The 21033-nt window shown below is 37.0% G+C and overlaps 1 protein-coding gene across 1 annotated transcript in view; it reads right to left on the bottom strand.

The window, feature by feature from the left end:
* The window catches only part of LOC104075959 (kinesin-like protein KIF16B), a gene marked incomplete at its 3' end in the record, with an annotated part of 49832 nt that overhangs the window by 2109 nt on the left and 26690 nt on the right, over nucleotides 1–21033 (bottom strand). The gene's annotated exons all lie outside the window — the stretch shown is intronic.

Below are 21033 nucleotides of genomic sequence, written 5' to 3'. Positions count from 1 at the left end.
CTTCCTTCTCTTTCTAAACTACATTTAATGTAACTTATTCTCTGTAATAGCACAAAAAAAAAGTGGATTTTTTAATGTTTTTTTACATTTTCAATGCGACTGTATTTCCATTGAGCATTCCAAGCTTGCTATTCAGGAAATCTGTGAAGGTGTTATTTGAAAAAAAACAGACAAACAGCTGAATTATACCAGATAAGGAAGATCAATCAAGAGCGTAACAAAGCAATGTTGTCTAAAAGCAAGCTACGTACCACCTTGCATAATGGTAAAAAGAATTTAAAACTCCTCAGAATTCAGTACGGCTAAGGAACAGAAAACTGAAAACTCTTTGGCAATCCTTTAAATAAATTGAACCTTGCACAATAAAAACCCCAGACATCTGAAAACTCGGTAAGCCTAAGCAGTTAAAACATCATCCAATGTAAGGGAAGCACTGACAACAGTAAATAAGTGTAGGAAATATTGGCAGCATATAATTTCAATTCTTCAAAATTCCTTTGGGCAACATTGTACAAAACTGAAAACTCTTTGGCAATCCTTTAAATAAATTGAACCTTGCACAATAAAAACCCCAGACATCTGAAAACTCGGTAAGCCTAAGCAGTTAAAACATCATCCAATGTAAGGGAAGCACTGACAACAGTAAATAAGTGTAGGAAATATTGGCAGCATATAATTTCAATTCTTCAAAATTCCTTTGGGCAACATTGTACAGCCACCTGTAGGATGAAGCATCATTCTGCAGGACTACAAATGGGAGACTTCGACCTTGGATAAAATATCATGTGATGTAGTAATGATCAGACAGTCTATGCAATAAATGAGAAATTAATTACAGCTTTGAAATAAGTTTTAGTATTTATAAAGTTTATTTTTCAAGTTGAAACAAAATCCTATTAGCTTCTAGGCCTGGAAGATAACAGCAACAGAGACTGTGATTGTGTACACACACCGCCTTTCAAAATGAATGCGTTTTTCTGAGTAAAACAGCTAAGCCCTTATGAGCCAAGGAAGACTGACAACCGAGGAAGGAGAGGCAACATCAGCAAGTATCGCTTCTGTGTATTATAAAGCACACACTTTTCTCCTGGTGCTAGTAAACACAGAAAATAGGTTTTCTGACAGCAGTGTGACTGCTCCTTTTCCAAGTCATCAGTATGCCTCCTCCAGAGCCAACCAAGACACTACACTGTTTGTAAGAAAAAACAGATAGATTGTTATATATATTTTCCCAAGTACAGCAACTTGACAAATCTGAAAGAAGAAAACAGATGCAATATCTCATTTCCCTGCACAGTACAAAACATCATCAATATTGATACTGTTTAAAAAATTCTGAGCATGGATACACCTAGGCAAGACAAGATGATGACACAACATACAAAAGACACTCCAATACAAAACCGGGAAATCCACTCTGGTCATGGATGAATTAAAGTTCTCCAGCATTCAGGAAGAAAGAAGAAAAGCTGTGATTCATGTTGCCCTGCAGCTCTGACATTCAAAATGCACCCAGCTATTCCTTGATATTATGAAAGCGTCACCTCATAAAACCAAAAAATACAGCTTAAATCATCGTTCGAGAGAAAAAGTAATTTCAGTCAAAAATACCTATCACATATTAAATATTTATTGAGTGGCATCTACTGTTATACGTAATTTATATTGTTCCCATATGACAAGGTTGAAGACTTAAAACACTGAGGACTGGTAACCATTTACACAGCTGCTGGCACCTTTGGCCCAATGGAATTGATAAAATATTAAGAGCTGAACATTTTTTTCCCCAGCATAACAAAGCATTTGCTAACGTCCCTGACTGAGGACTAAATAGACACCCCAGGAGGCAAGGAAATTATCACTGGGTGAGCAAAATATCTCACAAATAATTAAGAGTAAAGAAAGAAAATGATTCTTTATTTTCCAGTCTTTTAATATTCAACACATTTTTACTATATTCGGAATAAAGCATGTATAATTGTGATTTAAAATAGATGTGTTGCTTATTTATTCAGATCAAAATTAAAAAACACAAATTAATTGAGTTTCTAAACCCTTACTTTGTAAATGACTACCATTCACACACAGAATGCATCCTGTTGATAGAAGCATTATAATAAATGCAGCGGACAGTAGCTGCGATCAGCTATAATTTTTTTTTCTTTAATACTTGCTGCAAATTAGCTTTTATCTTCAGACACAATTTACTAAAAATCCTGAATCTTAATCAGGTGTCTGGGGTAACTGCTAAACTTTAATCATTTGGCTTAAACTTTAATTCCAGATTCAAAAGCTTCTGCAAGGAAGCCTCCAAATGCCAAACTGTGCCCTTTTGCCCCAAACAAAAATCACAGAAACCTCATCAACAATAGATCTTTATTACTCTGTTCTCCCACAGTGAGAGAAAGAGAAGAAAAAGGCCAGAAAGAAGTAGCCAAATTGTCCCTTTTTCACCCTCGACTGCATAGGAAGGATGTTTCTAAAGGAGGACAGACCTCTTTTGAAATAAATTGAAGGTCTGTAAGCTATTATAAGGCAGGGAAATCATTAGGTTTGAGCCATGATTTGATTCACTTTCATTTGTGCAACATAATTTTAAGTAGCAGTGAATCCATAAGTCAAATGACAAGAGCAAGAAAGGTCACTGTCTCTATTAAAAAAACACTAATTCAGAAAATTTATGAAAACCTCGAAGTACAGTTTAAGAAAGCTGAATGTACTGAATGCATCTTAACTTGTACTATCCTTGAACAGAAAAGTGTACACAGACTCCCTCAGTATTTAAGATGCGTTCATAAACTGTGAAAAATAAAGCAAGCCAAGTATTATCCACAAAGCAGCACTCCTGTTAATATAAATGGCTACTGGGGGAAGGGGGGGGGGAAGTTTTCTTCTTTAGAAGCCACTACATCAAATGGGCTTATTTGAAGAGTAGAAACTCAGAAAATAATTCTGAGCCAGTACATAAGAAAACACTTTCTTGAGTCAAAGTTAAAATAAGGGCATTATATTATGTATTTAAATGATGGGCTCTTTGAATTCAGCTCTGACTCAACAGTCAGAAATATCCTGATATAGTAAATTCATTAACACTTCTGTGAGAGATACAAGAGCTATTGTAAAATCTCATCCCTTCCGCACTGATGTATTAATTTTGCTGTATTAACCGATAGGGAGGCATCTCCAAGCTCACAGCTACGCTATGTTCTGGTAGTTCAGGAACAAAAGCTTCATGTAAAGTATTTATTTGAGCTGTAGACTTAATCTTCGTCATATACAACTGCCCATGATAAAGAACACCTCTAAGACAAATAGGATTGCTTTAAAAGTATTTCTTTAAATGCATTTCTTTAAATGCACGCGCAAAAATGGAATCACACAAGTTTACTTTCTTAACCAACAGCATACCGAATTAAATTAAAAAAGAAAATAAGCCCAAAAGACTTTTCTAACATTGCTTGACCAATCTACCAGTAGAGTGAAACATATGCTGCTACTGGCCCAGCGCATACTAAAGAATACACGTAATTAGTACACTGCCCTTTTAATGAACAGAACCTCTTGGAAGAGTTTAATTTCTGTTACACTTTCCAATGCAAAACCTCAATTCTTTTATTTAAATATTGAACAGTTAGCTGCTGCCACACAGTCCTGAGAATACACTGCGCAGACACTTTCAGTAAAACATAACAGTATGCTGGGGCTAAGTAAATTTTCCAGATGTCTATATTTAAATTATGCAAAAACGCGTAATACCAAATTAAAGAAATTATGGGTAAAAATGTGCAACGGCAAAAGTCTTTGCATTAATATTTAACCAGACTATTCTAGAGAAGATTCTTATGCTAACAGGTACTTTGGGTGCATTTGATTTCATTGAAAATACGCTATTATATCCCGAGTTCACAAAAATGTCTGAAGATACTCAGTGGCCCAGCACTAACATTAAGCTCTCTATAAAACATATAGATGTAAACTGTACAACAAGGAAAGTTCTTAATTCTTAATTGGTTTTCCTCCAGTTATGTATTCAGTACACTTTGCATTCCCTTTAAATCACTGGAAACAAACGTTTCATACCTACGGAAAAAAAATATTCCATACTGCTCAGAATTCAAAGGCACCTGAAAATGTTGATTTCCAAACCCAGCAGATACATGGGATGAAAGAGGCTATACAAACAGAGAGAGCAATAAATATGGATGAAGCAGCCTCAGCTGGTCACTCCATAATCAAGGTGGATGAAAACCCCAGGACTTCACTCACTGAAGTCAGAAATTTATATATTCTCCATCCCAGAATGGCAAAAGATCGGTGACTTAAAATTACAGTTCCATCGCAGAGGTTTTGGACAAATCCAGGAAGCTGAGGGTTGTACTACTGAATCACAACAAAAAAGATACGCCTATACCAGGCCAACCCAGTTCATCTATGTGTGCTCTAAGAGGGCTACACTACTTGTGTTTCCAGAGTTAACCCTTTCAAAAAAGACAAAACGAGGCGTAACTGCAGGGCAGGACTATGATGAATGTGTACAAAACCCAAGCGGAAGAATTCCCAAATAAGCAGTGCTCCCTTGCTGTTTCTTATACGAGGGAGTAGAAAAGAAAGGAGTTCAAAACCAAAAAGCAACCCCTTGTCAAACTGAAGGACACTGCGGACATCAATAACTTACATAGATGCAAGAAATGAACTGGAAAAAATGGTGAGAAAAGGCAAGAAGGTACTTCTGGACAAAGGCACAGGGTATCCATCACCTGTGTTTCCATAACTTCAAGAACCGCAGACACAGAAAGCATGGGAAGTTTTCTGGGGAAGGATTGCTATCTGCTTGCCCTGTTTTATATTCCAAAATCAAGTACTGTTGAATAAATCCTACTTCACCTATGGGGGTATTTAATCTGAGCCCGTATAATTTTTCTTTAACAACGGCACAAAGGACAAGAATGTTTGAAGATTGATTTAAAACCAGATTTCCTAGTATCTTAATGTATATTATCAGCAAATATACCTTCGAAATTTGTGTTATCAATACAATTCTGAGGCTCTTTTGACCCCTGCTAATTTTTTTACTTCAAAAAATCCTTAGAGCAATGAGTTCTTTAGCTACTATGCATAAAAATCAACATAAGAAAACAGTTCTCATTCACGTATACTGCTTTTTTGATACAATGAAGGGTTTTTTTCCTGTCTTCTGAGGGATTAAGAAAGATCTTACTTTAAACTCAAATTTGTGGTAAGAAAGAGGAAAAAAAAAAAATCATATGATTCATCATGCAACGTTTTCTGCTGTTGGTGAGTTACTTTCCAAGAGATCTATGTGAAGAAGGGGCAAACACGGAAACAGCGCTTCTGACGGAAGAGAAACGCCTCTTTTCCTGGCCACCTCCCCAACTTTTCCATTTGTGAAACCTTCCACAATTCCTGACATTTTTGAGAAAAAAAGAGGAAAAATTCTTTGGGGGGTTATTTTTATTGTCTGTCTTGACCTAGCCCTTTCTTCTTCTTAGTTTCTACAAGGTCTAGCCCAACAACCCTACAGACACTGCATTTTCCTTCAGATCATATCCCCTTTAATAACGTGTAGCTTTCTGATTCTTGGCAGATACTTGACAAAGTACAGCAATGCTACCAGTGTTATCTACATTCATAGCTTTCTGTTTTAATAACAATGTGCACTGCATGCCTCCTTAAGAGAAAAAATTCACATTTAATTTGCATTAGATAGTAAAAACCTGTGTAGAGCCACTCACAATCCGGACAACAAAGAAACTAAACTCCAATTTACCAGCACAAACAATTTTTCGCTTAAACTTTGTTAACCTGTAAATCCTTTCTGCATTTAGCTGCAAGTTGTCATCGCATTATAAAGCCAAACAAGCTAAATTATAGATCAGTGAGGTTTTATAGAATAAAACCTAGGAATAGTTTAGCCGAATAAATTACTAGAGCTTCCATCAAACAATTGAAGTACACAAGCTAAATTATTCTGCAATTTTCCATATTAATATATTGTTTTGACACTGTAACTAAATTATCCAATAATCAGGAACTCAGATCAACAAAATATTATCTTATTATTGTACGCATCATCCGTGCATTCCACAGAAGTCTAATATATCTTTAGAGTTATAAAATTTTCCAGATATGTCGTTGGGACATCTGATGCTTTTATTATTCCTGTATCACCCTCCATACATTTATGCATTTATCTACGTTAATCAAATACTCTTGAGAAACAGGAAAGCTTTCAGTGCAAATGAAAAAATACTGTTTATCGTCATGTTTCCCCTTCTTTTTCTTTTTAAACAGGGGAATATTTTGCCTACTTAGACAAGACAGACGATCCTGCAGCATGCAATTCCGTTCTTATGTAAGCTTTAAAAATGTTGTTTGCAACTATATTAAATTCCATATGGCATTGGTAAACAATAGCTGTCCTTCATGAAAACGCCTCTCTAACTTTGGTCTCGGACTTCAACTCGCATGCAATTCTGCGTGACTCGTGTAATTGCTAAAGCCTCAAGTCTGATGCAAAACCCACGAAGCATTTCTATTGCGTGTTCTTTGGCGCTTGAGCAAATGCTTGCAAAGCACCAACCTGTTACTAAATCAAAAGTCTACCTAAGACCTCTGACAAAAGCCAGTCTTCAACTATGCAACAGGATCACCACCCTTGTATGAAACAGCTGTAGACCATGGCCCACTTCCATCTCTACATTCTTTCTTTTCCCTCCCAAATACAAGCTTTCTAACTGTTGTTTTCCACTCAAAACTTATTCCCATTATTGGGGTGGTACAGTCCTAATGTTTGAAGAGGTTTTTAATGGATTAAAAATAGCAGGATTTAAGAGGAATACACTGCAGACAGACTTCTGTTTCTATTTACAGAAATTATATGAATAATTTTATATTTAATTCTTCCGAAAGAAAAGTGCTACGTAAACAGATGGACTACTGCTCTGAATTTTCACTACATTGCATGCTAATTATTATATTTACAAAGAAGACACAGCCAACTGTTAAAGTTGCACTCACAATATTAAGAGGCGAGCATACTAAAAATTTAGTGAAGTTGCCAGTAAGCCCTACAAAACACAAGAAAACTTACTTGGTTAGTTCTGTAATTTAAGCAAAATTTCAGGAGTTTTACCTCTGTTTAACAGGCCGGCAATGTTTCTCCTACCTGAGGGGAAAGAACTGAAAGTGACCTCCTATGTTACCAAGCGCAATTCCCAAATACTGTAATAAATCATTTTATAGATTACACTCAGGCTCTCATCCGTTACGTAATGTTAATTGTTTTCAAATATTTGGTCTGAACTTACTAATAGTCAGTTCATACTGGTGTATTTTGCATCACTATTGACATTCAGCCAAAATAATTATTTTCCTTCTCCAGCATTTATTCATTGATATAGTTACTGAGAGCAGTCATATCCACTCTCCTTACTGTGGTTATACCAGGCCAAACTCCAAGCATCTCCTTTCATATGACCGGCCTCGCCACACCCTGGCATTTAACGCATCCTCTCAAGGCCATCTTCCTTGATCTTGATGACTTACATGCCACATTCCCAGTGTATATGCAATTTTCCCAGCACCATATCCCATGGCACCCCTATTTTCCACTCACTGCACAAAACATCTATCTGATCCTTCCAAGATTTCATTTGTCTTTCATGCAGGCGTCCCATGTCATAACAGTAAAGTCTCACGCCATCCTCCTCCCCTTCCATGGTGTATCAAGTTCTTATTAGTCCCAACGCTTTTGCACTGCAAACTATTTACCATCAACCACCCTTCTATTATTCTAATCCTTAGAGTCATCCCGTCCTCTGTGAGATGCTCTGCTAGACAAATTGTATCTCCCAGCTTTAGCAACAGCAAACTTCACTAGTTAACACACCTAAAGAGATCGTTAAACATGATCAAGCCCAAAAATGAGCTTCAACACCACCTCCCCCCCCCCAAAAAAAAACCAAACCCAAAACCACACTACTACCAACTTCCCTCCCCTCCCAGTACCACCGCTTTCCATCACATCCTCTGTATAACCACTTTTATTTTATTTAAATTCTGATCTCCACACTACCTAAACAAGGAAGTAGTTTCCTATGTGTCCCAGGGTCAAATGCTTTACTGACATCCACAGAGACCCAGTCCTACAGCTGTTTCTAGCAGGGATCACTGTCGGACAAAACCAAAACCAGCACGTACTGAGCACGCAAACCAGGACCAGCTAGCTCTAGAAACGACGACAGACTATAGACAACATTATGAAAAGTAATTAAATAGGAAATGACTATTTAAAAAACAACAGTTTAACAGGGAAGAAGGTAGTTATGATTGTTCCAATTTTTGAAAGACATATGGCAGAAATAAATATACCATTTTAAAGAAGTCTTCACAAGAAAAGCATTCCTTAACATTCAAATCTCGTCACTAGTCCACCAAATATAATATTAGTCAAGGTTTTGAGTCCTTCCACAATTTACTTCAGCATAATGAACGTAGGTCACAGTAGCAGTTCCGAATTTAACATTTGCATTTAGCTTTAAATGTTTAGTTCTGCCAGCTAGTATTTTAGCAGACTATTTTTCTTTCACTTCATTTTGAGAAAGGGGTTTATAATGACTTCCCTGGTAATTGATGAAGCTATAATCACCTTACTTTTTTCCCCACAAATAATGTGTTAGGTTTTATGAGGTCAGTGACAGCAAATATGAGTTGTCACTTTCGTGAAGTTTTTAATGCAAATTAAAGGACTGTTAAAAGGTCAGAAATCGAAAAAAATATATTCCCTTTGATCTCAAGGCAAACATTTGAGGATGCTACAAAAAGAAAAAATAAAGTGCCCTTTAAAAACGATCAGTTTGATTTTGTGTACCCAAAGCATAAAATAATTGGTGCTTTAAGCTGGCACAAATGGCATTAGCAACTGGTTCTACGTCATGAAGTGACTGGGATTGTCAATACTCTTCTTTTGTAAAGCTGGTAAACTCAGTTGGGGAAACTAAACTTTTCTTAGCAACTATATATATCTTCTCATTATTCAAACTCCAGTGAAAAAAAACCCTATCTAAAACCAAACTCAAATTCTATCATTAACAGTATACAAGATATATATATGTACATATAAATATTAACTGTATATATACACATAGTATACTGTCAATTGACTTGAATTTGCTAAATTGCAGCATTTACAGTACAACGATTGAAAGCCAGGAGAAGAGACACAGGAAATGCCCATGCCCTTTAATTACATTTAATGACAATACAGTTTATTTCACAATTTTAACAACGAAATAAAAACAAACAAGTCATTCTAATTTCCAATAGCCCAGTATAGTAATTTAACCGCTTTAAAGAACAGCATAAGGGGACACCACATGCTTGAACTGTAATCGTAATAGAAGGACCTCAACTTTAATTAGAAACAATAATGAATCACACGTATAGATGCCAAACAAGATAAAAGCGTCTATAGAAAAAAAAGAGTAGGTCAAACAAATAAAGAGGATAAACACGCGTAAGATGGGGGGAAAGGACAAGATGACAAGAGTATAATCCCCAAAATATACTCATGAGAAACATGTACTGTTTGTATGAAAGTGAATTGTCTTTTAAAAATTAAATAAATAAAAACAAACTATACTGTGAAATCTATAATCTGGAATCAGTCCCTAAAACCAAGGCTAGAAGAAATATAGTATCTAATGGAAGGGCGGGGGGGGGAACCACAACCACACACCACCCAAAAACTTAAATCATATTTCATAGCCAAGGTAGACATTCCAAATATTGACTGAAGTGTAAAGTTCCCATCACATTTTTTATAAGTTCAGCTAAAATTGAATGGGAAAAAAAAAACAGAAGGGGGGGGGAAACTCTTGTAATCTATGTAATCTAGACTACATATTTGAGCATTCTTGGCAGACTACAGTTTTGCCAGATTTGAGTATTTTTTAAATTTAGGGCCCATTTAGCCAATGAGAGTAACTTAGCACAGCTTTGCCAACTACTAACAGAAAATTACATTTCCTTTAAAGATACAACCTGCTGTATATTTTGGGAGAAAATGCAAAGCAATCTACCCAAACCTCAAGAAGCAATCACTGACCTTTGCACTTTGCTGATTGATTTGAACCCTAACTTGGATAGCTGTCATCTTTTTTGCATTCTCAGAAAAACCTCCAGGGGACTACTTTTTGCCAGCTAATACAAAATAATAAAAAAGAAAGTCATGTTCACCAAAGGAGGTATGACATCTGTTATATTTACATACTGTAAAAAATGAGGCAAGTTTTTCTTCAATGGCAAAGCTTTACGTTATTTTTATAACCCTACTGAGATTTGAAAGCATTAGTGCACAAATGCTGCATATCATGGCAGCCTCGCCTCTCACCTGAATTCTCAGCAACTCCTGACAGGTACTACTGCACCTCAAAATTGTAGAGCTAGTGGAGGTAATTCATCCCACCATGTAAATGAACTCAAAATAAAAGACAAATGCACTGGTATGGAGTACAATGTAGCACTTTTCAATCACTTATAGTGACCGGCAAGTAAATATCACCAACCACAAGAGATGAAGGGCAAATCCACTCTTTCAATCCTAAGCCTCTGAGGCAGCCAAGACACTAAGAGTTACGTATTTTCAGAAGTTAAATAAGACCTCATCATGGGTCTAATTTGAACTATTTCAATAAAAAGCACACGAGGTGTTTGAAATATTCATTTAAATGCTTCACTAACATAAACTGTCAGGAGCAGATTAAAAATCTCTTTTAAAAATGTTGCCAACCAGGACTATGTGACATTGAAGTCAGCTTCAATTTAACATGTACAATGTCCTTTCTTAATGAAAACCAGTGACAGGTGGATTAAGACCAAAAAGACCACTGGTAAACAAAAGCTTATAAAAATATTTAAAAATATTACTTGTTGAGTTCAGGACAAACTTCAATATTGCTTTACCAAAAGTAATCAATGGCATTAAACATTTAATTATGTTATTTCAAAAACAGAGAAAACTTTTAGATTTCCTATCTAAAGCAGCTTATACTTGGACAAAACTACAGAGATTTAAACCTAAAACAAAATATAACCAAATTCTCTCCCAGGCAGATTTCAATTAAGTGTCTTAATGAGTGTCTTAAATTCAGCTAATCGATTTAGGTCTTAAGAGACTGGCAACTCTAAAGGAAAACGGCCAAAAGAAAATTCCTCAGGAAGAAACCCTCTCAGATTTCCCTGGGTTAGGGATACAATAAGATATAATTTCCCGGGGTTAAAATCCTCCTTTGCCCTTCTGCTATGCTCCCTATATATGACCCTAACTCTGACACCAATCAAGGTCCATCAGAACCACGTCTCCTTCCCTCCACACCTCAGAACTCCGTCTTGGATTTTGCAGCCATCTCTCCATTGACTGAAACCAGAGAAAGAAATAATGAGACACCACGATGTGATCACGTAATTAAAGGCTGTGTAAATAGAGGTAAATGGCAGAAGGATTACTGTAATCCAGCTGGGCATTTTAAACATCTACATTTCAGCTGCCCAAAAGTGTGACTTTATATTTGCCACATTATCCGATACACTGCTCAATGGAAAAAGCTTTCCTTGCAAACACTAAGAAGTTGGTATATGTAACCAAAAAGACAAATGGGTCTGTGCTTTTCCTATAGGGGCCAATTAACAACTCAAATGAACACCAGAAAACCGAAACTATACGCTCCTCCTCTTTAACACAGATAATTCTTGGTTATGTGATAGTCATTCTGCCCGAGTATAAGATTTACTGTTTTCCCCAAAATTCAGAGTGTCCCTGGAGCGTGTAATCAGTAAATAAATGAATATTGCAGAGCAACTGCTGTATCAATACTCCAAAGTCTGGTTTTCTCAGAGTTCCCATTAAAAAGCTGTCACCACAGAAGCTGCAGAAGCACGTATGACAGGTAGATCCAGCTGGGAAAAAAAAAAACCAACCAAACAAAAAAACCCACCACACCACTAAGGACATGTCATTCCTTCATGCAAAACATAATCCATAACTAGGTATCCTGATTTTTTTAAAAGCTTCTTGACAGCTTATCTTGCTTCTTAGAGCAATCAAGCTTCCCATAATGACTAGGGTATGGGATTTTGAATTATTTCCCTTGACCAGAAATTCTTCTTCAAAACAAACATCCCCACATTCAACTGGAAAAAAAAAAAAAAAAAACACACCACAGGAGAGACCAGCCATTGCTTTTTCCCCAAGATTCAAAATATGGTATTTTCTTGAGTCACGTCAGCACACTTCTTGGCCTGCCATCATCTTGTTCAAACCCTCGTGTTGACCATGCCTCTACCCAACCGAAATTAGAGGTATGATACTGTAGCCTGAACTCAAGAATGGAAATGAAGGAGGATTTTAATAAGCTTTTAAGCGGAAGTAATAAGCCCATTTTGCTCCTTACAGCATCAGACTGCTGCTTCACGTAATTAAGGACTGAGCACCTTTGGACTGCTACAAAATATAAGAAGTTAAAACCCTGTTCTTTATGAAGAGTTTTGAAACGTAACCCATCTCCACATTTGTCTCCTCATGCTATGTGAACACAGCCACAAAATGAGAACTCGAGGGGAAATGAAAAACAGTTGGAAACAAAATAAACTTCCAGCCTTTGACAATCAAAGATTTGGAGAAGTGCTCATGCAGGAAGATACTTTTTAACAGAAATTTCCCATACAGAAAATCCAAATAAAACTGAACCTGCGCTCTCTTTAACAAGACTGTATTGGAGGAGTCAATCACTGCTGACAAGATTTTTTATTTCCTTCTGGGAAGACTGGAGTGGAAAGAGAAGGATATTAAGTTATATTAGATTGTCAGGGCTGAGTATTCTCTATACTGTATGTCTCAATAATGTCCTCATACTCAGAGGGGAAAATATATAAGTGTACCAGACAAAAATATTCTGCATAATAAAGGAATCTTGCTATGGACCAACTGGAAAAACCTACAACAGTGTCAGAAACATGATTGGGAAACAACACAGATATGTTCACAGAGCTTATCGCGTTTGCATTGATGGGTTAAACTATCCAGACTACACGCTGAAGAAATGGAACAGACCCGTTCCTTACTTTTCAATGCTGCATTGCCTCCTGGAAGACAGGCAGACATTTCATCAACAGTTTTCCAGACAGCATAAACATAGTCATCCTGCCAATATTAGGAAATATTGGAAATGTATGCCAGGAAACGTTAGAAATACCAGCATTAGGAAAGTCATTGATACGATGGTTTAGAATGTAAAAAGATTTCTCAAAGCATAATATTACTCAAAGAACTAAAAGAGGAACACGGAACTTCCACTGCAAAGCACGAGAAAACATTTACTGTATGGATGAGAAGAACAAGAGGTAGGAGAGGAGAAAAAAAGATTTCAAAAGATTGTGAAATCTGGTTTGGGTTTACTAGTATTAATTCCTTAAAAGCTGAAGGGAGAAGCAGAGCTGAGTATTTAGCTTGTTATGTTTTGGATAGGAACTGGATACATCAACGCCCTTCTTGCTCTTCAGGCTGGCTCCCTTACAAAATACTTATCACAAAGAGATCAGCCAAGACAAAACACTGAGCAGCAGCTGAAAGAAATTCGATTGTGTCTAATTGTGATTGACAAGACAATTCCAGGGTAAAAAAAAAATCTGTTCCAAGAAAACAACTTTGAAATATTTGAGATTCCTATTAAGGTGACAGCTTATATATTAACTAGGAAAAGCTGTTTTATTCCATATTGTATCAGTGAAGCTGCTCCTCTCCTTAGTGGGTGTCTGTTAAACAAGATTTTTTTGTATTCTAATAAAGCTGCATATACAATATCAAATTTCTGTCTTATGTGTTACTATGTTCCACTTGACACAGGTATGGTTTCTGGAATAACAAAATAAATTTTGAATCACCTGCCACAAAAGTAGTAGGTGCCATTTGGGAGGCCAGGGGAAGAGAGGAGGAAATATGGAACACGCCGTCAGTGAGGAGGTATATGCTTTATAATCTGTGGACATGCAAAAGCGACGTTTTGTACTATCCTAGGACTTCAATAATATGCTTTTGAAAATCAAATATATGTTCTTCCTTTATAAGCAATAAATTAATTATTTATATAGTCATCAATTACGAAAGGGGATATTGATTCCCTCATGCACGCGTATGTTAGGAAAGGCACAAATTCCTACTATGTCTTCTCCTTCTAGTCAATGGGACAAAGAAATAACACCATGCTGCTGGCTGCCAGAGCCGGTTTCAGTACGGTTAAAACAAAGTTCAGTACAATTATGACACTTTAGCCTTCCAGAGGAAGAAATTTCCACTATCCAAAGCCACAAAGAAAACCACAACTGAGAAGAAACTTCCTAATCAGATTTTTCCCTGTCTCCTAGAGAGACCATCCTCATCAGTCAAGAAAAGCCATTAAAGAGTCTGCAACAACCAAGATCACAAACTGTAGTTTTGTTGTGAACGGCTTACTGTGCAAGTGCAGGTGCTCCAGCAGCAGCCCACACGGGCATCAATAGCTCCCTGAAATGAATGTCAATTAAAAAGGCAGATGCAGAAAGCAGAACTGCTTAAATGAGCAACTGCTAAGATAGCAAAGCTAAAATGATGGAAAATTAATGATGCTCTTCCTTTAAAGAATAAGGGAATTACAGGAGCAGTTCTTAGACTCATAAGGTCAGCTTACCTTTTCCATTTTTCCTTGTTTCTCTTTCCCCCTCAAAACCGATTGCCATGTGCTCACTGCTGACATGCGGCTGTCGATTAATACACAGAAACCCTATTATTGTAGAGGCACCCCAAAGCACCACTGTACTTAGTGTGCTGCAAGGATTTCCATCAGAAGCCTTGGCAGATTTAAAGTAATTTTTCAGGAAATTTGGCCTTCGTTCCTGGAATTACAAGGACAAACTTAACAAGTTGCAGTGCCTGCTCCTTGACACTTTAGACCTTCTACAGACAGAACTACTACTGACATCTGAGGAAAATTCCCTGAAGAGAATTGCAGGATTTGGCCAATTGTACGTAGAGGTGCCTGTTTGGCTGCTCAAGCTTCCTGGGCACTAGCTGTAAAATCCTGTTTTCCAGCGGCTTATAAAACTTAAACCATCAAAGCTGCCTTTTTGCATGCTGCAGCATCTGCTGCAGGCTGCTTTCTACCCCCACCAGCTTGGGTTTAAGGGAAAAACTATTCTTCTATTTCAAAAAATGAGGCACACAGAGCATTTTGCTACGTCTCAAGTGGGGTAGGCTTCACCTCTTCACAGCCTCCTATGTGTGACCACACTAAGCACACATTAGTCTCACGGGAAAAATAAGTCTACGTATTTCAGCGCTGACAGTCGGGGCAGAGAACAAGATTTTTGTTGCCATTAGTGATCCTTCCTAGCAGGAGGTACTATACCTTCCAGCTAAGAGACAGCAGCTCTGCCCTCGGTATTCTTCATGCTAGTATCTAAAAGGGGGAAAGGGCCTGGCTGGAAGAGAAAGAAATAGGCTATCTTAATTCATCCTCTTCTCCCAAATGCATTACAATACAGTCTTTAATTACATGATTATATATTTTCTACAGGACCTGTGAATAATTCATTCCATAGACTGTACTCTGGGAATGAATCAAGAGAACGCAGTGAACTAGACTATTATCTACAGGACTCCTACCTCATTTGTTGCTAAAGCTGGATGATGAATGAGTCATGGAATTGTAGAGGAAAAAAAACTAGTTTCATAGCTAATACAGTTATTCATTTTAAAAGCTATTGCATTTTTTGTGTGTTTCTTGGGGGATGGGAGAATTAAGAAGTGTTTCACTTATCTGGATTTCTGTTTTATTATTTACCTAGAAATTCACCTCTACTTCCGTAGAGATGAATCTAAAGTAATAGATTACTTTAAATCTATTAGTCCCTTCCTCAGGGCCAAAATGTAGCTCTCACTATTGAAAGAAATTGAAGAAAGGAGTAGGACTATGCATACTAGTAAACAACAACTACCAAGGAGAAAAAACAGACTTCAGTACAAGCAACACAATAGCAGTCTTCTGCAGAGAAAGATGCATAGGCTTGGTTGCCATCATGTTCTTGTCCCTCACAGCCCAGCTACTGAGTATAGAGGGAATGAACCTGAAGAGACACATGGCAGTCAGAAACTGGACCTGTCCTTTGCTTTGTTCAGGAATACAGTCTGATTGCAACAGCGGCAGATTTGTGCTGCCATCTGTGTTTGAGACATCTTAGTGGATTTCATTAAAAGTATCACCTCTGTAGTTGGGAAGAACAAAGAACAAGCACATCACTCCAGCGGCACTTCTACCACAATATGGCTGTATGAATCAAGGCTACGCTCAGCTGCCAATTAAGACATTAAGTCAGTTGCAGAACAGTACCATGTACCCAAAGCTATCAGAATCATGCAGTAATCAACTCCTAAATATACTGCTCAAAACACCAGCAGAATAAAATGGTTCTAGTATTTCACATCCAATACACATTACCATCAGAAATAGTTCCTTTGTGAGGGACTCAAGATAAATTTATGTTTTTATTCTAAAATGTTGATGTTGAAATGCTTCTTTACCCTCCCATAACCAAGTCCAAGGAGGAATTTACATTCTGTCTTTTCTCCTTCTCACTATTTCTCTGCTGATCCTTTAGAAGAAACAGCTTTCAGGGCATATTTCTTTTTTTTCTTTTTTTTTTTTTCTTTTTTTTTTTTTTTTTACAGGCTAAATCAGGAGCTTCCACTGCTTTCAATTTAGCTCCCCTTCCTGCCACAAGAAAATTAATAGAAAAGCAGACCAAATGCCCAGGAGGAATTGTTGAACAAGTGGCATCTGAGCTGTAGAAAGGATTTCAAAAGCAACTCACTCTGACTCCCTCTCATTTGAAAACGGCCTACGAGCCCTAGGGATGGATTAAAGCTAAGCATGGCCTGGATAATCTACAAATGCAGAGCCCCAGTTGTAAGGAGGATGGCAGCGAAATACTTGGGAGTATGGTTATTCCTAGAAACCAGAGGGCCTCTTTTGGAATGCACAGCCTGGATCAACCAAACCATTCAACCCTGCATTAATCCGTAGCTGGTGAGCTCAGAAACGGCGGCCCCCGACCATGCTTCTCTGACGGTCCAGGTGGTTTCAAGTGGGAAAAACTATTTAAAACTGAAATAAAAAAAACAATCAGTAGCATTAGGCATCTCTTGATTGCAACCTTCTAGCAGAAACTGAAAGTTAAAAGCGGTCAGACCACCACAGAGGCATCACAAGCAGCTAAAGAGGCTGCAAGGGAGAAAAGAGATTTCTTAACAAGACGAACACAGGTGGCAGAGAGAGACTTGAAATCAGACAACTATTTCTTTTGAAATCTACTTTTGACTGCTGCACTCAGCGTTCCCCAGGTGGCTGGGACCCTTTCAATAGTGTTTCTATTAGGAAAAGAGCTACAGTAGATCAGTAGCACCAGTTCCCAATTTAGTATTTTTTCTTCCTCTGACAACAGCAAGCCAATGCTGAGAGTGGACAAAGCACTGAAAAAAATCACTGGTGAGTGGAGAGCAATGAGAGCTGCTCTCCCGAACAAAAAGTAATGTGTATCTCAGGACAACCATGTAAACCCTTAAAAAGTTTCTGTTTGATTGCTTTTATAGAAAACTCACTCTACCATATTTTCTTTCTTCTCAGTCTGCATTGACCTAGGCATACTTACCAGACTGAAGCAAGGGGGATGACCAGTTAAAGTAATAATCATCATTTAATAATGGCATCTGTTCAGTAATATAGTATGAAAAAACAATGTCTATTTAAGGTAAAACAAATCATGTTTGGATGATCTCTGTCGAAACTCAAATTCCAAAGCAGAAATCTGTGTGCTGGCCAACAGCATAAAAATCCTGGGATATAAATACATTCGTTTTATCTTAACGACAAAAAAAAAAAAGGGGGCTGGGGGGCATATAATGCTATGTTTTCATGTCCCAGCTTCCGAACCGACCCCCAAATAACAAAAAGTCCATCTGTAGAGGCATAGGAAAGGGAAGCTATGTGATATTTAGTAATGACAATCTACCCCAACTTTAAATCTCATGACCAGAATAGATGATTTTACAGACTACAACCACTGCCAGTAACTGCTACACTTGGGAAATAAATAAATAATATACAAGGCCAGGTATAAGAAAAAAACCCTAATAAAACAGAGAATTAAACTGGATACTACCTGTCGTCACTCAGGAGGCAGGAGTTGTGGGTAAATACTATACAAGAATTGAAAAGAGTAAACATTCCCTTGTTGCCAGACAACCCCCCCCCCCCAAAAAAAAAAAAAAAGTAAAAAACCCAAACTTATTAAATTTTAATGTACTGAAATTCAATTATAAATCTACAGAAGTGATTAATGAAGAGAAAAATGTTAATAGAAACAGTTATAAATAGAAGCTGCATATCATTGCCACTGGCTTTTCAACGCAAGATCCATTAAGAGAGAAAGCAAATAGCAGAAGTGGCCTGGTGAAAGATCTATATGTCCAAAAGCCTGTTTGCTTTCTCAGTGATATTACATGGTCAAATAAAAGATACTACCTCTCCCAGAAACCGTTCTTTTATATCCTTTAAATATCAGAGCTATAACAAAGTTAAGAAAATAAATATGTTTTAAAGGCTATAGCTAAAGTAATTTGTCAAACATTCCAAATATACAGTAATTTGAAAAAGAGAGTTGAAAAATGTACTGACAAATAATTGCAATAATTTTGAATGTACATAATCACTTTACACAGTGCATCCCACCTGTGAATTGTTGTTCAGAAGCACTTCTGTCAAAACAGTTGCTCAGGTTCTTCGGGACTTGCTCCTAAACCAATGTTTTGGCATTCTCATAATCTTATTTTAGTAGATCCGAACAGCAATGAAAGTCAAGATATTGCAAATCATTTTGCCTTAAAATATCTGAATTAAATCTGAATTAAGCATGCAGAAAAACCTGATTTTTGTATCTGCAGTGACATCTAGTGCAAGAAACCAAAACCACATTTAAACAGGCTTCTAGAGAAAGAGAAGCCATTATCACTTACTGTGTGATTTCTGACTGTGATAGACAAGAATAATTAACATCAGCACTATTAAAACTTTCTTAGTATCTTGTCTTCTGCACAACATTCACAAGCCAGCTGAAGGGAACCCTATTAAGCATACGACGTTAATAAGAGACCATTTAATTCAAATGTGCATTTTCCTTTCTATACAAATTCAGTTTGATAAATATACATGTATTACATAATTGTTGGAGGGCAAACAATTGTTGAGAAAGCAAACATCCCTAGGGACAGAGTTGTTATTCTACTTATTCTACCAACTTTTCTAAAAGAAAACAAATTTAGCAGCAACATCTGACAAATTCTTTCTGCCAGCTCCATAGATATGCTATCCCATTTTAATTTTGTAGTGATTTTAAAACCTCTTCCTTAAAAATTCAAGCAGAAGACATAGCTTGTAGAAAGGAAGCAAGAACTGGAAGGATGCAATGAGTGTCGTCTAATACAGATGACAAACAGAAGTTCTAAAATAACAAATAAAATTTGTTCAAATGAAAGTACAGATTTAGGTCTCCCATTAAAAGTACAGTTACGCTTCAAACACAGCCAACAGATATTCTAACCAAAATGCAACACCAACATGTCTAACTAGCAACAATTTTACAAAAATTATTCACTTACTGAAATGTAAAAAATCCTTAGAAACAAGTGTTATTCCTGCCAAACATATAAATAAACACATATGCCAAAGCTGAAAATGAACAGTTTAAATACAATATCATGCATGCATCATATTGTATATAAATGCACACCATTCCTGTAACACTCTATTTTTCATTCAACCGGTAAATACAACCGTTTTAGGACCTGTGTTCCAAAGGCACGCGTGCAGAAGTCTCAATAAGTCACAGGTACTTTTTAAAGGCAGGATTAAAGCCTACATTGGTGTCTTTTGTAAAAACTTCATAATACGTAACTTCCCAATACCCAACTTACCCAACAGTAAAATGATTAAAGTAGTACAAATAATTACAAACATCAAGCTGTAGTTTTTTGTTCATCACGTAATTTTATATATATATAAAATGTATATATATCTAAATAAAAAACCCAGCTATTCATTAGTGATCTAGGACAACTACATTATGCATTAGGTTCCTAATGTTCTAGTAATCTTACTATGGAATAGGCACAAAACCCACAAGATGTTATTGGTTGCTGAAGGCATTGAATGGGGAATGTCACAACCACCAGTTTTTGGACAAGAAGCCCATGCCATGACTAATGAACTATCATCATTACTAGTGATGCGATAAGTACTTTTAAAAAGTTCTACAGTTTCTTCTTTAGGAACCCGAGAGCTTGCACAACTTCCCTACTCTACAGCCATCAAAAAGTAGATTTAGTAGACACAAGAACTTTATGTGAAAGTAGCAGGTGTTAACTGAGAGCACTTTTCAGCAGAGGACTCAGCGTGTTAAAAAAAAAGACATGAAAGAATGAAGAAAACAAATGCTCTTCGAAGGGGAAAGTACTGGGGTAGAACACAAAGCAAGTGAGAAGAGGAAAAGGAGCCAAGCCAGTCAAGGTTAATAGAAGTAACAAAAAGGCATAAAACAGGACAATGGTGACGTATGCCCAGCCTTACAGGCAGAACTGAGATTCAGCAACTGTAGTTTAAAAATTATCCGGAAATGCAAATAATTGTAGACTAATGCAGCATTTATACAGAACACCACAAACTGCTCTTGATAGGGTTCGCTTCGGTATACAAGCCAGCATGGAAAAGAAATTATTAAAATCAAAATCTATTAGCTTCTGCCACCCTAATCAGCACCTCATGAATAGCAACCCAATTACTTTGAGTTTTGGTCTCCTAGTGTCTTTGCTGGGTATAGCCAAGATTCATAAAGAAAGGCAATTCTTCTGTTTAGATGGGTATGTCTACCAAA

Source organism: Fulmarus glacialis, unplaced genomic scaffold (assembly GCF_000690835.1).
Source record: "Fulmarus glacialis isolate BGI_N327 unplaced genomic scaffold, ASM69083v1 scaffold13454, whole genome shotgun sequence".
In the NCBI taxonomy this organism is placed as follows: domain Eukaryota; kingdom Metazoa; phylum Chordata; class Aves; order Procellariiformes; family Procellariidae; genus Fulmarus; species Fulmarus glacialis.
This window is presented reverse-complemented; position numbering and strand designations above follow the sequence as displayed.